We start from the raw sequence: 20383 nt of genomic DNA on the forward strand, positions 1-20383 counted from the left end.
GCAAGACTGGCAAGACACCTATTGGATCAGCACATTACTCCTTGCTATGCAACAGGATCTCGCCTAGCTTAGTTTCTTATAGGTTAACCCCTGAAAACTGAGCAAAGAGACATCTTCTAAAGTGGTGATTCTCTTATATTTAGAAGGGGGAGAGCAACTGGCCCTATCCAGCCCCAGCACAGCATGCCTCCAGTGGCGGTTGCTGGTGTCTACCTTATGTTTCTTGTTGGATTGTGAGCCCTTTGGGGACCATCTTATTTATGTATTATTTATTTTTCTATGTAAACTGCTTTGAGAATTTTGTTGAAGAGCGGTATATAAATATTCGTTGTCGTCTTCATCGTCGTAGGTTATCATCTCACAGCATGCCTAGGCCATTTTAATCCTGTTTAAGAGATCTACAACTCAATAAAGTGTATGATATGAATCCCACTTTGGCATCAACTACTCTTCTTTGCTTTTCTCCTCACAGGTGGCTGGAGCCAGATTTGATCATATTAGATCTGGTGAGGGGAGTGTTATTTGAATATATACTGTGAATTTCATTAAGTTGCACTGAATGAATTTAAACAGATGTTGTTTTTAATTATATGTTTTGCATACAAAATTTGTGGAGCTGTTTGTTATGATGTTACCTATATACTTTTTAAATGCCTATATTTGTATTCATGAGTTTGTGGCTGATGTATTGCATACAGAGCAACCCAGAAGTAGAAAGAGAACTCCCGTGACAATCCAAGTAAACAAGAAGTGTCCAAATTGCCAAAAGAGATTTGAAGATAAATGTCTCAAAATATGCTAATTTGAATAATCAAAGGAAATAAATATTCCAGTTTGAGTCACAACTTTGCAGAGCAGAGCACCTCCCATTTTAATTACAGCAAATTCTCTGGTTGAAGAATATTGTTCTCAGTATTGATTAGAAACTAAGCAAAATGAAATGTGTGAAAGCTGTATTTGAAGCCTGTTGGTTCTGCAATGGCTAAATGATTTCATTTCTGCTGTGACTGCTGCTTTGAATAAACATACTATAAATATAGTACATGTGTCTTGGCTGACAGCATGTCCCATCACAGAAATAAATTAGTTTCAGCTATGTGCACTGACTCGAACACAAAACCATTGGTCTCCATCTTTTTGCTAATGTCTTTTCTTGGATGTAAATTGGTTTCTGTACCAACTACTTAAGTTAAAGGCACTGAAGTGTAGAGAAATATCAGTGCAGTCAAAAAGAATCTAATGTGAATAAAAAGTGATCCAAAGCTTCTCTACACACTAAATAATTTTACAGCAACATATTCCAATAAATAGTGATGCTTTAGAGTTCAGTTCAGTTCCTGAATGTACAGCATAATATCCAAAGTCCAGAGAATTGTCCCCAGTTAACCTTCTGAAATAAGAAGAAAAAAGTTACATTTTCATAGCACATTATTATTTAAAGTGTCTCTCATATGTTAGTTATCTTTGCAGCAACCCTATAAGCTTGGTGCCATCCCTATAGCATAGATAAGCAGGATGATTGCCAGCCTTGATTGCCAGCCAAAATTTGTGTAAGCTATGGCCTTAGTCAACTGACCCTCTACTTGAGGGAGGGGCTGATTCATCAGACTGAGCTCAAAGCCCATCACAGCTGGGAGGGTGAACCACCTCTGTCCTCCTCCCTCCCTCTGAGCTGAGAAGAGGGCTTGTCTTTCTCATACTGAGCCTCAGGGACACCCAGAAAGCTGTGAGGTCCAAGTGCTTTCTGAGTGTCTTCCAAGGCTCAATGTATTGTCAGGGAAAGCACTCAAAGGGCAGGGTTTTTCCCCCCTGATGTCAGACTGATTTGGGCAATACTCAAAAGCAGTGAGACTGCTTCCCATGTAACCCTCAAATCAGTGTTAGGGCAGGGAGAGTTCCTACCCTGGGAGATCTCCCTTTCCTTGCACTACTTCAGAGGGGCTAGAAAGCAGCAAGAAGCCTTGCTACTTTCTGTGTGTCTCCAAAGTCAGGGTGGTGTTAGGGAAAGCCCTGCCTTCACTAAGCTTAGGAGAAGACCAGAAACCAACCTTGATGCCTTTATCAAATTAAAAGACGTGCCCACTCGTGGTAAGCTGGTGAGAGTATTTGTGAACTCTTGCAAATGAAAGGCTGAAACTGCAAATGTGAGCTTGCTCAAAGCCACCCAAGCACTTTCCAGATTAAACCTTACAACAGTGTCAGTACGGATCTGCAAAGTGTGCTTCTGTACTTCCTGTGTTGTGACACCACTGTTCCTGCGCTGACAGCAAGGTGACATTCACATTTCTGATGCCTTCTTTGGGGTTTTATCTTTGCGTTATAGTGCTACAACGTTGCAAGTCCGTTGCAGGAAAATAGCTGTACGTCATATAAATGCGATGTTCATGGTGAATAGGATTGAGCTTGGTTGACTATCTTAAAACCAGGTGTGGAAAAATTACACATCTATAGTTTTTATGAGCCTCTGCACTGAGTCCTTGCCAGCCAAGTTGTTAATTCATGATGAGTTTGAGAAACGTGCCACTTTATCTGCATTGCTCCCCAAAATGCTTCACCATTATCTCTTTTAAATGAGGAGATCCGTCAGTGAGTTGCCTTTGAATAGCCTGGCATCCCTCCTTAGCCAGGCACATGCACGTCCTAGTTTCGGCCTGTCTTGATAGCTTAGACCTGAAGGCACACTGCCAGCATAACCTGTACTATTGACCTGCTTTGAGCAAAGAGTCAAGTTCTCTTGACTAAGCAGAGTAAAAGTGGGTACTAAGATCAAGTGCGATTGAGACATTTAGGTAAAAGGGTGCTCTCTGTGCTACACTGAAATATGGCTTGCTGGCCTCACCCTGTGCAGCCCTCTAACCTAATTTAGAAACCTGAGAGCTTCAAAAACGGGTTTTTTGCGCTGCAATAGCTTAACAACTATTATAAGATACAGTGCAATCTCTGGGAAGCTGTGGCAGTAGAGTTGCCTTTATTTCAGTTTCCTTATTTGTTTTTAGCAGTTGAGCTTTAATGTGGGGAGTAGGTACCAAGAATACCTTCTTGTGGGTCCTCTAACTTGAGAGAACTTAATGAGGAGGCTACTTGAAGATCACAGTCATTATAGCAGACCTTTAAAAGGAAGACATTGAGGGTTCACATTGTTTCATATTGTATAGTTTACAATGTTGGGATGCTTATGCAGACTTCCTCAAAGAAATAAATAGCATTTAACGTTTTCCTTCACCTTACTATTGGATACAAAATATTGGATACTTAGACTTTCAGATAGATTTTAACTAGGGATATGCAGAACCGGTTCATGATCAAACCAGTCCACCATGAACTGGGCTAGTTTGAGCTGTTAGATTGCTCTGGACTGGTTTGAGCCAGTTCATTGGCCTAACTGGCCGAGCCAGTAGGTTTGACCAAACCAATTCAGGGACCCATGGTTCAGTCTGAATTTGATTTGAATTTGGACCAAAATGTGTCACCCAGTCTGTACACATCCCTAATTTTGACAAAGTCCCTCATCAAAAATTTCTGAATAAACTTAGCAGGCATGCTGGTTTTCTTATGGATCAGTAGCTGATTAAATAACTGATAGCAGAGAGATTGTGAAAATGGGTAGTTTTCACAATGAAGAGATGTTTAAAAAATGAGATGTATGTTGGGATCTGTACTGGAGCCAATGCTATTTATTTTGTTAATAAATGTTCTGAGTTAAGAATTAGTAAGGAAGTAGCGAAAATGCAAGCGACTGCAAAGAGCTTGAAAAGGATCTTTCCAAACTGGATGATTGGGCAGAAAAATGACAAATGAAGTTCTGTGTAATTAATTGCAAAGTGATGTACTTTAGAGCAATTCCCCCCCACCCCCCGCCAACTTCACATATATACTGAAGGGGGTCTGAACTGGTGGCCACTGATCAGGAAAGAGACCATTGGGTCATGGTGGCTACCTAAATGAATATTCACATCAGTGTACAGCAGAAGTAAAAAAATATTGAACTATGTTCTAGGGATTACTAGGAAAGGGATTTAAAATGGCAAATATTGTAATTCCCTTATATAAATCTATTGCATGGCTGCTTTCGGAATACTGTGTGCAGTGTCGTTCTGCTCATCTCATCCCAAAAAGGATACAATTGGGAAAGGTGCAGAAAAGGGCAACCAAAATGGCCAGGGGTCTAAAACACCTTCATTACAAGGAAAGACTAAAACATTTTGGAGGCTGACTTAGAAAAAGGATGCCTAAGAGAGGAGGGGAGAGAAATGACAGAGGTTTTTAAAATTGAGTGCTGCGGGGAACTGGATGGAGAGAACATTTGTTTTCTCTCTCCAATAACAGTAGAACTCAGGGTCACCCAATGAATTATTTTATTTTATTTCATTTCATTTCATTTCATTTCATTCATTCATTCAGCAAATTTATTGACTGCCTGACTTCCTTAGACTCGAGGCAGTTTACATAAATTAAATGATTTTATTAGCATAAGATTCAGGACAGACAAAAGTAAGTGCTACCTCATCTCTCTATATATAATTCTCCTGGGTGTGCCTTGGAATGTGCATTCCAGCGCCCAGCTGATTGGCTCTGTGACAATTGCACCTGATTGGCTGAGGTGCACCCAGGATGATTGGTCACCATGGCAGTGGTGGGCCCGGCCGTGGATGCCAGCGGTGGCAGGCCCAGCCTGGCCACGGAGGCCAGCGGTGGCAGCAGGCCCGGCCTGGCCATGGAGGCAAGTGGTGGCGGTGGGCCCAGCCCGGCTGCAGAGGCAAGTGGAGGCGGCGGGCCTGGCCCAGCCCAGCCACAGAGGCCAGTGGTGGTGGTGGGCCTGACATGGCCGTGGAGGCAAGCGGCAGCGGCAGGCCCGGTCACGGAGGTAAGGCCCAGGAGGGGGAAAAGACAATTGGGGGGGCAGAAGTGGCAGTGGGGAGGAGAGGTGGCTGGGCCCGGAAGCGGAGACTGGTGCAGAAGGTGGGGGGAAGAGGTAACTGCCGGCCCCAAAGAGCACACAGATGCTCTGTGCGGGGTCAGCTAGTGCATAATTAATCTTTGTCTTCCAATGGCTACTAGTAATGATGGTTATATAGAACCTCCATGTTCAGAGGCAGTATACCACTGGATACCAGTTAGGGGTAGAGGACTATTGACTTTATTTCTGCTTGCCTCTCCAGCCTCTGGCTAGCCACTCAGGGAAGCAAGATGCTGAACTGGAAGAATGAACATTCTCTTATGTTAATAAGTTCTTAATATCCACCAACCCATGCGAATACCAGTCCCAGACCCTTTTGTCAAGTCAGCATAAAACAAAATGGGGCCAACAGTTCATGGTACTTTTGAAAAGGACATTTTTATGCTGCCTGAGAGGTATTCTTGTGCTGCATTATTTATTCATTCAGATTCCTTTGCCTGTGCACTTAAATTTAACAGATTGGAAAAGAGGAAAATAGGTTTTGAAGATGTTGCTGACAGATCTATTGTAGCAATCAGAAGTTGCATAAATCCTGAAAGTACACTTCATTCAAGAGAAAAAATAAATAGCCTATGCAAAGTTCTCAATAGGTCTGTGTGATGCCACTTAAAATAATCACATATTTCAGTCCAGGTGCAGCTGGAAGGAACTTGCCATTGCAAACATTTTTTGATCTCAGATTTAATCAGCAAAAAAGTGGGGGAGCATACCCCAGTGCAACTGAAACAAATGGCACAAGCATTTCACTGTATATGTTAGTCCCATTGATTTCAATGGGATGTAGGTGTGCCCAACGTTGAACCCCAAATGTGCACCATGTATGCATGTTTGACTAGAATTAGACAAATATTTCTGGCATTCTCAAATTCTGACAGCACCTGTTACACTTTGTTCAAAGGCTTCAGAAATTCAAATTCAATTATTTTACTTCTTAAAAATAGAAAATATTTCTATTTCAGCAGGCCCCCCTCCTTTTTTAAAAAGAAAATTTAAAAGTGACCCAGTTTCGAATATTTCTGGATTCTAAATCAAAATCATTGTTATTAACTATGTATCTAATGTTAACAATACTCTGTGATAAACACATTACATGACAATATTAGTTCTCTTTCCCCAAATTCAGCTTTTCAGTTACTTGTCATAAATGGGTGTAGGTTTTTCATATAATCACATTTCATGTTTTAATCAATTTGAGCATACTTAAACAACAGTTACAACAGTTCTAATATATAGGAATGACCTCAATTTCTAAAGAATTATAAACCTCAAGCAAATATTATTTATAAAAACAGAGGATGTGCATGCTTCAGAAGTACAAACATTCTCCCTATATGAGAATTGCATATACAGTGGTCCCTCAACTTACGAACTACTCGACATCCGAATTTTTCGACTTACGAAAGGAAAAAGTGGCCGCACGCTTACGAATTTTTCGACATCCGAACGGAAAACTGTTGGCGGTTTTAGATGCGGTTTCCTCGACTTACGAATTTTAGATGCGGTTTCCTCGACTTACGAATTTTGATAATGTGGTCGTTGCCCCATGGCGAGCAATGCTCCGCAGGAGTTTGCAGAGTTTGCGGAGTTTGCATTTTGCATGCCTTTAAAGTGCACTTGATAAAGAGTTTTGCACATAAAACTGGGTGTCTGGGTCTTTTTCCTAGGCTCCGGAACGAATTAATCCGTTTCCAATGCATTCCTATGGGAAACCGCTTTTCAACTTACGAACTTTTCGACCTACGAATGTGCATTCGGAACGGATTAACTTCGTAAGTCGAGGGACCACTGTATAGGATTCCTATAGCAGATGGTGGCTTGCATTTTGTGTACATGTCTAACTGAGAGACAATGGGAAAGAAAGAGGGAGATAAAGGGTTCTGATGAGCCCATAGGCTGTGTGTGAGAGAAAATGTATCATTCTCACACATCCCAGTCAGAAATGCATCATTCCCAGCAGTGGTGCAGCTAGGTTATTGCAGAGTCTGGACCTCATGGCTTTACAGGGCCCCACATAAACAGTTTTTTGTTGTTTTTTTAAAGGAGAGGAAAAAACTATGTTATATGTAGAGCACATAAATTATTCTAGGGCAATTTCCCTGCTAAGCGTTCATACATGGAAAAACAAATGAAGGAAGGAAAGGGGGGAGAGACAGGTGAAAGAAAGTGTGTGAGAGAAAAAGAAAATAAAAGAAAGAGGGACAGAAATGGGAGGCAGAAAGAAAGAGGGAGGCAAGGTAGAAAGAAAGGGGCAGAAGGGGAAGGGGGAAGGATAGGGGAGGCAAAGGAGAAAAGAAAAGGGCAGAAAGGGCGAGGAAGAAAGAAAGGGATAAAGAAAGGATCTGCAAATCTGAGGCTTGAGAAACCTTAGAAGTATGTGAGGCATTCTCTCTCTCTTCCCTCCCTCCCTCCCCCCCCGCCACATTTGCATGTCACATCAAACTGGAGTTGAAGGGGCCTCCGGTTGAAATTTTTTATCATCCCAATGCGTGCAACCGCAGTTTGGATGGAAAATGGACCTGTGGTTTCCCTCCAATTTGTACCTTCAGTTTGAAGTAAGTCTCACCGCCTGTACCTCTGGTTTTGCGGTGCCAGTGTTACGTCCAAATGCAGCACCACAGTTTCATTCTTTGGCAACCAGAGTTGAGGGAAGGAGCTCCTCCCTCGCTCCAGCTGTGACTGACTGCGGGGGCTGTCCTTCAGTCGAGAAGGAAGCCCATGCAGCCAGTTCCCCCTACAGAATCGTTGACTGCAGAGAGGGTGCTCTCTGTTACATCCAAATTCAGACAGGAGAGAGGGGGAATTGGGGAGCAGAGTCATGTTCCATGTTACATGAGAATGGGGCACCTCCCCACATCTCTCTCTCTCTCTCTCTCTCTCTCTCTCTCTCTCTCTCTCTCTCTCACACACACACACACACACACACACACACACACACACACACACACACGTTATGAGTGTACTCCACCCTAACACTTGTTTAATGGGCCAGCATGCTAACTTCTCCAAACCACTGGAATGCTGTGGGAGAAGGAAGAAGAGATTCCTGGCAGCACTGCCAGCCACCCCACTCCCCACCCCACTCCCACATACATGAAGAAAGAGCCTGGAGCTCAGAATTGGGTCCAAAGGTCTGTTCTTAAAGGCGCCACTGATTCCTAGAAATTCCAGGTCTGTCTTACCTGAAGATGGACATCTCTTTTTCTGTCTGTGCCTAAGGCCCTGAAAGAACTGCAAAAGAAACAACAAATCAATCGTGTAATTATGTGCCGGGTGCACTTGAAAAATGGGGCAGTTACAGTAAGTGAACTATAATATTGACCCATGTTTAGTTTTGAAAATGAATTTTATGAATACAAATAACAACAGTTATTTACTTAAGGTAATTGATTCCAGGACCCATGACTCAAGGAAAGTAACCAGCTTTTTAGTTTCTGCCATCAAAGTAGGTGACAAGCTGATACAATCTGAATTATTCTGAGATAATATTTCTGGTTTTAGTGTCCCATAGAAAATTTCAATTGTTTTTAAAAAAAATCTTTTAACTACCCAATTTTTGAATCAAATGTCTTGTTAAAACTGGTGGTAAACAAATACATAGATAGATTGATTGAATGATTGATTCTTAAGATAGTTACAAAACGGAGCTGAACATCACTGCATATCATTGAGCAAAGCTGTTGTGCAACCAACCCCCTTTGAAGGACTAGGGCCTCTTCTACAAAAAAGGAGCAAGATGTTAAAATTCATCATCTCCCTGTAGGAGCCTACACAGTACTTAAGGTTGTCTGATCAGACTGTTTACCTCCATTATATGAAGTCCAATAACAGACAGTTAAAACAGTTAAGAGCAGAGCTTTACTGTAGTTGCTCTTAAGGCTCTGGAATGGCCTTCTCATGGAGGTCAGACGAGTTCCTATCTTACGTCTACTTGAAAGCGCTGCAAGCAAGACCCATTTATTTAAGGTGGCCTTCAGAAAGGGACGTTGTCCTGAGTTGTATTTTCTGTCTCTAAAACGTTGTTGTCTGTGACAGAGTTCTACTGTTTATTGTTCAATTAAAATTTTATATTGTTTTGCGGCATCTGTAAACCATCCTGAACCAAGAGGAGGTGCAATATATACATTTAAAATAAATGCATCCCCCAAAAGCAATTCTATAGCAACAGGTTTAAACAATACTAGCTGGGCCGGGAACAGAGCATCTGCGCCTCTAGTTCACCAGCCACCGCATTCTCCCCCCACCCGCCTCTGCCGCTTTTTTGCCTGCTCGCTCACCACCTTCTTTCCCTGCCTGCCCCTCCCACCAGCCGTCTTCTTCCTTTTCCCACCCCTGCCCACTGCTGCCAGCCATCTTCTTCTTCCCTCCTGCCCACCCCCATCGTTGTCGTTTTCTTATAGATTCCTCTCCTCTACAATCAAGAACATCTTCTGAACAGTAACAGTTGCATTCCAACTGACCTTAACCATCACAGGCTCCTCCTCCCTATCTGCATATGGAATCCTCACTGCCCAATCACCACAGTGCTTCTGCTCACGAACTCTCATGAGAGCTGCCATGCATGGGATTAGCCATGCGTACGCCACGCACACGCACACGCACACAAACACACACACACACACACTTTCAAGTTCCCGCTGTTCATTTTTGGCCCACCTTGGCCTTTTTCCCTGTGAAAGATGAATATTTCAAATCCTATCATTTTAGCCAGCCCACTGAAGATGTTTTGCAAGTGCACTCTGAATCAAAGCACCAGTCACATGCAATCCTAATCAAATTTCACAATTTAGAATACAATTTAGATGTTTTGCTTGCCAAAGGAATCGACACCGCAGTCATGAGTTCCTTCTCCTCCTCCCCAGTCATTTAGCAGAACTCACCGTATGAATCCTGTTCATCTTCAGGTGAGTTTCTCAACTATTGATAAGGATTGTGGATACAGAGACTCGCCACGTGGTCAGCAGCACTGATATGGTGAGTTCTACTCATATCAATGATGAAACCAGGATGTGTGGAAATCACCACAGGGATCCCAGTTCCAATCATGAGAGTGACCCTTAGACTGGCTCTTCACTTTTGCAGCTTTTCCTTACAACTTATCTGTTCCTTTAGAAAACAGTGTTCCCACTGACCGTATATTGGCCATTTCTTTCCAGGGCCACCTGGCCACCTTGAGGGCTGTCAGCTTTCATTAAATGTTTGCCCATCAAACATTGTCATATAGTATTAATCTATAAGTAAATTGAAAGGAGGGGAAGGAAGCAGACAAAGATACATATGCGTAGCCACCAGCCACACATGGCTCAATCCATGTGGTTAGTTGAGCCAAAAGAGCAGAGTCCAGATGGCATGATTTAGAAATGGTCTGTTGACACCTTATAATACCACCTTGATTAAGGTGTCCTTATTGCTTGATTAAACTACTCATCATGGCTAGATGTTTAATCAAGGTGTCCTTAAACTTGCTCAAACTAAGCTGATCAGGACCCTGGTCTGATCAGTGTCCTTATCACCTCAAAAGTTGATAAGGACATAAAAAGAGTTCTGCTATATCAAACCACATTAAACTTGATTAAACTAAGCAGGGCCCTGGACTGATCAGTGCCTGGCTGAGTGATTGCCTGGGAACCCCATGTATGCTGCCTTGAGTTTCGTACTCGAAGAAAGTGGGATATCAATGTGATCCACTTGACCTCCTGGTGGGTAGTAGAAGCCATTGTTTTTTCTAGAGCACGGGATAAAGCTTTGTATTTTAATGGGAGGGCGGGTGTGGGAGTGTCTTGAGGCAAGCAATCGCCACTACAGCAAGGGACAGGGCAACTACCCCAGATGCAACAATACCCAGGTTCTTTCACTAGCCTAACTTTCCAGGCCCAGGCATGGGATCTCTTTCTCTCCCATGCTTCGTAACAGATGGCTGCCCTCCCCTAATCTCACATAGCTCAGAAGGTGATAAAAGCATAAAAAGAGTTCCACTGCATCAAACCGCAGGCCACTCTAGTCCTGTTTCCTATTGCTACAACGGCCAGCAAGATGCCTCTAGAAAGCAAAAGGAGGCAAAACCCCTCTCTCATCACTCCATCCCAAAGTCTGCTGTTCAGAGGCACTTAAGCTGGAAACAGTAGGCAGTCGTCATGACTAGAAGCCATTGATAGACTTGTTCTCCGAATTTGAATGGGTTTGTCCATTCTCCAGATGCCAGAGTTGGAAGTGATCTCCCTTGATCCTTTGGAGTTTCCTTCCTAGTCATTTCCTTCCCCTATGAGCACAAAAAACCCAGAAATTTTGTCTCTTCCTACCAGAGCCTCCCCATGCCTATGCACATCCTCTTCAGCTCTGGCAGTCAGCGCCATCTGCTCCAGGTAATGGGGTGTGGGTGGGATGGCCATGATTGATGGCTTTTTGTGATACAGCAGTAAGAGGTTTGGGATCTTCTCCTTGCTACACCCAAGGGGTGAGGTGGTGGCTCGAGTGAATGTCACAGGGCCCTCTGCATCATGCAGGAGGATGTGATATTTGGCACCACATCACAATACAAGAAGATAGTGCTGAATGCATCAGGAAATCAACTTGTGGGATTCTCTGCCACAAGATGTGGTGACAGCCAACAAGCTGGATGGCTTTAAGAGGGTTTGGATAACTTCATGGAGGAGAAGTCTATCAATGGTTACTAGTCGGAGGGCTATAGGCCACCTCCAGCCTCAAAGGCAGGATGCCTCTGAGTACCAGTTTCAGGGGAGTCACAGCACAAGAGAGTGCATGCCCTCCTGCCTGTAGGCTTCTAGCAGCATCTGGTGGGTCACTGTGTGAAACAGGATGCTGGACTAGATGGGCCTAGGGCCTGATCCAGCAGGGCTGTTCTTATGTTCTTATGAAAACCCAACACAGAGCCACACATGCAGAGCATTTCATACATCAGGGGTTCTCAAACATGACACCACCACCCCAGATGTTGTTGGACACAACTTCCATCACCCCCAGCCACAATGTTGTGGATAATGGGAGTTGTAATCCAAAAGAATCTAGGGGACCAAGCTTGAGAATCCCTGCCATACATAAAGGTATAGTTATTCTGCATGTAAAGATGTGGAGGGGTGGGGAGGGAATGGAGAATGGAAGTGTAATAATCCTATTATAATGCCCAATATATGGTCACTTTATTTTGTAGTTTTGTACTAGCTCTCTCATTCTGTTTTATACCTGTACACATAGGCATTGTTACAACACACATGGTTGTCTATAATTTTATCAGAACAATATACTGTGCAATGAGGGCAGGAACAATATATGGAACAGCTTTAATCCAGTACTTAGGAACATAGGAGGGAAGCTGCCATATACAGCATCAGACCACTGGTCTACCTAACCCAGTGTGGTTTGCTATGACTGGTTCTCCAAGGTGTCAGGCAGAAGACCTTTCCAGCCCCGTTATGTGAGACCCTTTTAACCACAGATGTCCAGGATTGAACCTGGGGCCCTGTGAATGCACACACTGAGTTATGTATGGCCCCTTGACTTTGAAGATGCTAAATGCGAAATGAATGTTACTAGGGAAGAAAGAAAACTAGTGATTTTAATCCAAATTGGTGGCATATATTGATAAACGTATGTTAGCATTTAACTATTCATTCTTTTGGAGAAAACTGGTTAACCCCTTAAGTGTTTTGCCCTGAAGGCACACATTAAAAGTTAATTATAACCACATGGGACAAGCCCCAGGAGAACCATGACAGCATTAAACTGCTACCAACGAAGCATACAGGATATGCGGCGCTCCCAGTGAACACCATGTACAAAAAGGATGCTGTCTCCTTGAATGAGTTCTCAGAAGTTAAAAACATGCTACTTTTTGCAGGCACAGTAAAAAGACATATTGCAAACGTTCCATCCAGAGTGGGAAAAGCTTCCGGCTGTAGGAAAATTAGAGCAAATGAAAACTACTGGGTGATGTGATTAAGCAATATGGCACAGGCAAAGAGGGCCACCGTGAGAGTAGCTGTATTTTGCAATTTGCAAAATATGTTGCAAAGAGGCCTGGTATCACCCTGCAACACATCAGGAAAGGAAGCAATGCCATGTGTTTCATCCTTTTCCTAATGCACTATTTTGGGGGTGGGGAGGGGGGTGGCTGTGCCCTATAGTCACAGGGTGCATCCATCTTTCCCCAGTAATGAACCAGGGAAGGGACACAACAGCATTATGTTGCTTCCTTTCCTGATGGCAACTGCCTTCCACATTGCTGGGTGGAACTTGGCTCAGAGAAGAGATCACTAGCACTAGAGCCTCTTCCCTGCCACATAGTTTCATCCTTCACATGGGTAGGATTGCCTAACTCACTATCCTTGAAGCCCCAAAGCTCTGAGTGGGTTAGCCAAACAACTCCCCTCAATTATCAGATATTTTGGGGCTGCAAATAACCCTAACAGCCTGTTCCATGGGAAGGAACAGCCTAATAGTGCCTCCGACTGAACACATTTAATGTAAATTACTCCCCCAATGCCCACACTCCCCTGCCAGTGGTACCAGAACTACATTATTTTATGACCACCATTCCTAACTTAGAGCATTCTCAGTGAGAAGTAGGTGAAACAATTCCCCCTAACAGCCAATCAGGTAGGAACAAAAGAAACAGATGACTGAGAACTGAACAGGCAAGAGAACTACTGGAGTTGCAGGTGAGTTCAGCTTATAAGTGGTCATCCCACCCACAGCTGATTGGTCACTCATGTGTCTTCTGAGTGGTGCTCGACACCTCCTGCCCCTTGTGAGGCTGGATGCAACTCTGCCCCCCGCCAACCAGCAAGGTGCCAGGGTTAGGAGTGGATGTTCCTGGGATAGATCCTGGTTGCATAGGTTGCATATTAGATCTTTGCACATTTATATAAGTGAATATAAATGTACAAAGTTTATATGTGTCAATCTTTATTGCATTTCCCCATGTCTGTGCAATTTCTTCTGTGTTCTCCCTTCAATCCCTGTGGTCCAAAGAGCCTCTGTGCCAAGCGAAAATAACAAAGACTCTTCTGGCACCTTAAAGACTAGCACATTTATTTCCGCATAAGCTAGTGTTACATGGGCTGCGTTCAGACATAGTACCAAACTGCAGGCAACCATGCCAGAGGTTCAATTTTGTGGTTGTCTGAATGCGTGAAACTGCAGTTTTGTCACCCAACCAACCCAAGGTTTTCCATCCCCAACCATGATCTGAACCTTTGGTTTGTAGTGTGTTTTGCTGCTGGAACCTTAAGTATGAAGGCAGCATGCAGTCCATACTTCGTCCATACCTCACGAGAAGAACCATCCTGGGTTAAACCTGGATGATGTTTGGTCAGGGACGGGCTCAAAAGCCCGGTATGATGACAGAACATGCAACAGATGTACATTCCCTTCTCCCAAGGACTGCTCTCTCGTGAAAGTGACAGGCCATAAAGACAGGCATGCAGGCTGGAGGGCTGTTGCCATGCAGCCCAGTTGCTAGATCCCTGCAAGCCCCAGGGCAGGGTACCCCAGCAACACCTTTCCCAGGCCCAGGAGCTGCCATGAAGCCAGAGTCCAAGCACTCCTTCTGGCAGTCTGGTCTCTCTCTGGTTTTAGGTTTTTTTTCCCTACATAGCCACCTGGCTTGCCAGGGATCACTCTAATTCTGTGGGTGCCCCACGGTGGCTGATTTGCATACACTGTAACACCAGTCCCAGCTCGGGGCATTTGAATAAGGACTATGATCTATCCCCAGTGTTTCCCTACTCTGCCCACTCAAGACCGCCTGAACACAAGGAGTGGCCCAGATTTTTTAAGAACCTGGAATGGTTGAGTGGAGATAGAAAGGTATGGAGTATGAGTTCTATTATTATCCAGAAATACCAGAATAATCAGTGGGGTCCCCTAGAGTTGGATGGCCTACCTCATAAGAGTGCAGTCCAATGGAGACCCAAAGGTCATGGAGCCTCTGTTCCTTCCCAGTGGCCTGGCCCTCTTATGTGAGGGCTAATCCCTAGCCAGCAATGAGGGCAGGAGTGTGTTGGGTCTTCCTGCCTGCCGGCCTGCTACCTCCTCCCGACCGCCAACTCCCGGCAGCGGCCATTTTCTCCCGCCGGCCGGGCCAAGCTGGGCTGCTGCTGCCTCCTGCTCCTGGCAGCCGGGCTGGGCCACCGCCTCCTGCTCCCACCCGCCAGCTGACCAACATCCTGCTGCTGTGGCTGCTGACCAACATCCCTATTTTCTTCCCCTGTCGCTGTCACTATCCTATCTGGCAGCTGCTTGTGAACTTTCACAAGCAGCTGCCACACATGGGATTAGCGACTGGTATGTTTAAGAGAATTATATATAAAGAAGATCATTCCCACCTTACTGAATTCGGTGGTAGGGAGCCAAAATGCAGCAGCAAATTCTCCCCTCATTCCCTGCAGAACCTGAAACAAGAAGGTGCCTGAATCAGGGGGATGAGAAACTGACAAACAGCTGGGGGCTAGGAGATGAGAAGGGGCTATAGGTTGAGTCTTTCTGGGAAACCAACATTTCTGTCAAGAGGATTGATCAGACTTCCGCTGCTGTGCCTTGGCTTCTTGGTATTCGGTAGCTACCTACCTATTTCATAAACTCTCTCTGCAGAAAAGGAAACACAGCTATTTGGATCCTGGTAGATCACAAGGCAATCAAAACAGCATGATTAATGCCACTCCCACAGTGTGTAGAGGTTATTACTGCTTCAGTGGCTTGAGAAGAAGCCCATCTCCAGGACAGCATCTAAAGAAGCAATATAATGAGATGAAAAACTGAGATGCCAAATAGAACTAGATTTTCCTAGGCAGTAAAGAAAAAACATGAAGGAGCGGGCAGAATTACTTTCAGCAAGGGTTTGTGGCTTCCAGATAGTCTGCTCTTTAACCACTCCGGATATCTTTGCTCTGCTGGTTTTGAAACTTGTACAAACCAGAGCCTGGAGGGGTTGGGGTGGCTGGTTTGGCATGACAGAAGCATCTGAGGTATTTGCAGAGACTAACTCCACTCACTGCTGTCAAGCTGAATGTTTTCAAGTGTAACTCTTTAGATCAAGGGTGGCCCATTTGCATGGTTTTTTGCACGGAGGTGGGTCAACAAGGGCCCCGTAAGTTAATCTGCTGTCATTTTTAGAAAGCCCTCAGTACATTCTCTGCTCTACATATGTTGCGAGAAATCTGTAGGGCTGTCACTGCATAGCAAAGCATCTGTGCATCACACAAAGAGGGCAGAGCCAGGAGTCCAGAGATACTGGACTATCATGAGCATCCCAGCCAGAATTTGATGGAAAGCTACACTTGAGGCTACTTCACACATTTACATGGCAACAGTAATGGGTGTTCACCCAATAGGGAGCTGCAGCCAGTTCCAGTTCCCCGAGAAACAAACCTGTATGATATATATTTTTGTAATTATGCCTGTATCATATTTTTACTGTTCATTTTTAGGTACCCAGAGTTTGCTTTCTTGTTGTAACAACAGCAGCAATAAAGAAAAAGAAAAAAACACACTGAAGAGAAAAATAAAATAATCTCTGAAACAGCTGCAAACTTAAATAAAATGGCTGTTAACATTAATGTGTTAAAATGAGACTGTATTAACATGAGAACAGGGCTGTTCATGAGACTAGGGCTGGAAAAGCTATAAAATATAAATATATATAGAAAATATACAAAACCTCCATATGCAAAGGATGAATCACTGCTATATAATCTTTTAATTATCTGAAAAATGTTGAAAAAAACTTTACTTGTAAAACATTAATATGTATCAAACCATGCATTACTAATTCTAAAAAGGGCCGCCACCATAAATCAATAATATGCAATGCTAAAACAAATTATCTTGAAAACATCCAATGGCACACCAACCTTTCTAAAATCAGAAAAAAGGGGGACTAAGGGTAAAACATACATTTGCCATTAACCAGACATTTTTACTCACTCAAAAACTCACTGTGATCACTGTCTCCAGCCTATTAAGTAACTCTGCACAATTGCTGTTTTGGCATGAGCTGTCATTCGGGAGGCTGGGAGGGGGCTTGGAGGTGCCCCTGCCTTCCCTAACCGCATCAGACGTCTCTCCACCGCATCCACAGTGGCCTCTGCTGTTTCCACAGTAGCCTCCGAAAGGTTCTTACTCTAGCCTCTCGCTCCCCACCCCCCAGCTTTTAGGATAGAGAATACCCTCTTTACTTATAAGGGGGAATCCTCACCAGATTCCCCTTTACAAGTATACCCCCGAACCAGTTAGGCCTGGTTTGATGGCTGAATCTGATTTTGATAGACCAGATCTGATTTGGCTGTACCTGAGACAGGACCCAGTGGGTCAGTTTGAATCTGGTCCTGATTTGAACTGAACCAGCTAAACAGTCCGGTTGCACATTAGGTGTGTGAACGGAACCAGCCAGCCCGGTTCGATTTGAGTCCAAACTGGCCCCTAGTTGGACCAGGCCAGTTCATTCCAGCACCCCTAGACACCCCCCCCATTTGGTTCGGTCCAGGGAGGTTCCATGAATATATATATATATATATATATATATATATATATATATATATATATGTATATGTATATATATACACACACACACACACACACATACACATACACATACACTTACCCTCTCCGGGGGACTTGCTCTAGGTTCCAGGGGGGTCTGTGGGGGTTTCCCTTCCCTTCCCGGCCTTGCCTCCCCCCAAACTGGCCCATTTGGCTGGCTCTTCAGCCCATTCGGGCCTTCCCTCTCTGGCACGGTGGCCATTTTGGAGGCCGCTGCGCCTGCACAATCATCCTCTGCATAGCCTTAACGGCTGAGGGGGGGAAGGGTTCAGTCTGGGGTCGGACCAAATTGGGGGTGGTTCGGTTCAACCCCGAACAGTCGAACCTGTTTGCACATCACTATCGCACATCCCTAGCTACTGGCTTCCTGAATACCTTAACTAGAACAAACCATTACTAATTAATGTAATGTTAAAGTATCAACCAGCCTCAGAATTGATAATGAAGATATTGAAGTGGTGGATAGCTTCTGCCTTTTAGGATCAACCATCAACAGTAAAGAATCCAGCAGACAAAAAATACGCCGTAGACTAGCACTTGGTAGAGTTGCAATGAAGGCCTCGGAAAGGATATTTAGATGCTGTGACGTGTCTATACCTACAAAGATTAGAATTGTTCGGACAATGGTTTTTCCGTGACACTCTATGGATGCAAAAGCTGGACTTTGAAGAAGCAAGATAGAAAAAACATTGACATTTTTGAACTTTGGTGCTGGAGAAGACTTTTGAGGCCAGGAAAACAGCCAGGAAAACAAACAAATGGATCATAGAACAAAACAATCCAAACAAACAATCCAGAGGCACAAATGACCAGGCTCAAACTATCATATTTTGGACACATTATGTGAAGATCCAGCTCCCTCAAGAAGTCCATAATGCTGGGAAAAGTTGAGGAAAGAGAAGAAGACGATGACCAGCAGCAAGGTGGATGGACTTGATTACGACAGCAATGAATGCACCACTGAGAGACCTGAAAGGCCAAGTTGAAGACAGATCATACTGGAGAGAATCTATCTATGTGGTCGCTAAGATTCAACACCAACTTGACAGCACTTAATCAATCAGTCGATCAAAAGTATCTGTCTTCCGGAACTTTGTGAGTTTCCCAGCCTCAGTGGAGCATAAGTGCAAAAACTCTGGCCAACATCAAGAGTGATGCAGCCCTTATGCAGCTAACACTGTACTAGTGTTAGCAGCGCAACACTAGGAGAAAGGAGTGGTTATTTCAATCCCCCTTTCACTGTACCAGCTGTGTCCCTCAGGGATATATTTTCAGGAATCACACTTGGCTTCAGAGGAAAGAGGAGATTGATGAAATGCACCCCTGCCTTTTTATTTTATTTTTACATTTATATTCTGCTCTTCCTCCAAGGAGCCCAAAGTGGTGTAAATGGTTAAATTTATTCTCAGAACCACCTTGCGAGGTAGGTTACGCCCAGAGTCCTGTTTCAGGGCTGAATGGGAATTTGAACTTGGGTCTCTTCGGCCCCAGTCCAACACTCTAACCACTATGCCACACTGCCTTGTAGTGGGCACACAGTGTCGCTGACTGTACCAGCACTTTGTTAATCTGCATGTCAGCCTCTATTTCTGTAGTCCTTTTGCTGTGGACCCTTCCGGGGGTCCCACAGCAGGGATTATATGAGAATTTCTACTGAATTCTGCATAAAAATGAAACTGTTAAAATTAGTGTCTAAAATAACATTGTCAGAATTGTTCATGATGTGTCCAGTGTGGTAAGTCTATCTGCACTGCATTACTTCCAATGGAAGGCGCCTGAATGCACAACCAAGTGTGCAGTCTACAGAAAGCAATGCACTGCTACCACAGATAAAAATATTTCCATTTCCATCCCATTTACCCTGGGTGTGTGTGTTGTGTGTGTGTGTGTGTGTGTGTGTGTGTGTGTGTGTGTGTGTGTGTGTAAGAGAGAGAGAGAGAGAGAGAGAGAGAGAGAGAGAGAGTGTTACAGAACACAGTCCTACTGAATCTGCCAGAGTCATCAAAAACACACTGCAGGCCCTCCTCTCAGCCCTGCCTCAGACACAGATGTTTATTTTATTATTATCATTATTGTATTTTTTAAATTGTTCTGTTTTGTTTTTATTGTAAGCCATCCCAAGCAGCAGTGTGCTGAAGGGATGGGATAGAAATGTTTTAAAGAAATACAATAAAGTAAAATACTGGCATGCTTCCTTTGAGGCCATCCACCTGTGATCATTCATTCATTCATTCAACATATTTTTATACCGCCCAAAACTTACGGACACATTATGAACCATTTAAACTGTGGGAGGAGGTAATCTTCTTTGCAGCTTGAATGTTTGCCATGTGATAAACATACATGATGGTTCCATGGATCCAGTGGGCGAGGGGACCTAGATGGCAACCACACCCTGTGGGGTCAGGATACAGCTGCCACTTGACAAAAACTCTTCCATGGATCTGGCAAGCAAGGTGATCTAGGTAAAGCACCTTAAGAGCTCAAGCTATAGCTGTGACTGGGCAGAGTGGAGCCAATAGACAAGAGGGCGTTGGCTGAACTGCACTCCTCAAGGTGTGAGAGAGCAGTCCGCAAGGTGTGAGGACTGCACTCCTCAAGGTGTGAGAGAGCAGTCCCCCTCATACTTTGAGGATCCCATAGAGGCAAGAGTTGGGCTTACAGTAGGGTGAGGAGAGCTGGTCTTGTGGTAGAAGCAAGCTTTACTTCTTCCCTTTGCAAAATAGGGTCCAATACCCTGGTTTGCATTTGAATGGGAATAAGGAAGCCCAGCCCTGTTTTCGGTGCACATGTGTACCACCGGGGAGCCGCACAGCTCCGGGTGTTGGCGGGGTGGCAAGCCTGCTTAGGGAACCTGTCACTTACCCCAGGTTT

General features: G+C 44.2%; 1 long non-coding RNA gene across 1 annotated transcript; it reads right to left on the bottom strand.

Moving 5' to 3' along the window:
* Positions 1 to 846: 846 nt before the first annotated feature.
* LOC128345822 (uncharacterized) lies at positions 847 to 9392 on the bottom strand. The gene is made up of 3 exons (XR_008316661.1): positions 9330 to 9392; positions 8137 to 8185; positions 847 to 1390 (listed from the first exon to the last, which is right to left on the bottom strand). It is a non-coding gene; the product is annotated as an uncharacterized LOC128345822 (long non-coding RNA).
* Positions 9393 to 20383: the final 10991 nt, after the last annotated feature.

This window comes from Hemicordylus capensis, chromosome 1 (genome assembly GCF_027244095.1).
Source record: "Hemicordylus capensis ecotype Gifberg chromosome 1, rHemCap1.1.pri, whole genome shotgun sequence".
Classification (NCBI taxonomy): domain Eukaryota; kingdom Metazoa; phylum Chordata; class Lepidosauria; order Squamata; family Cordylidae; genus Hemicordylus; species Hemicordylus capensis.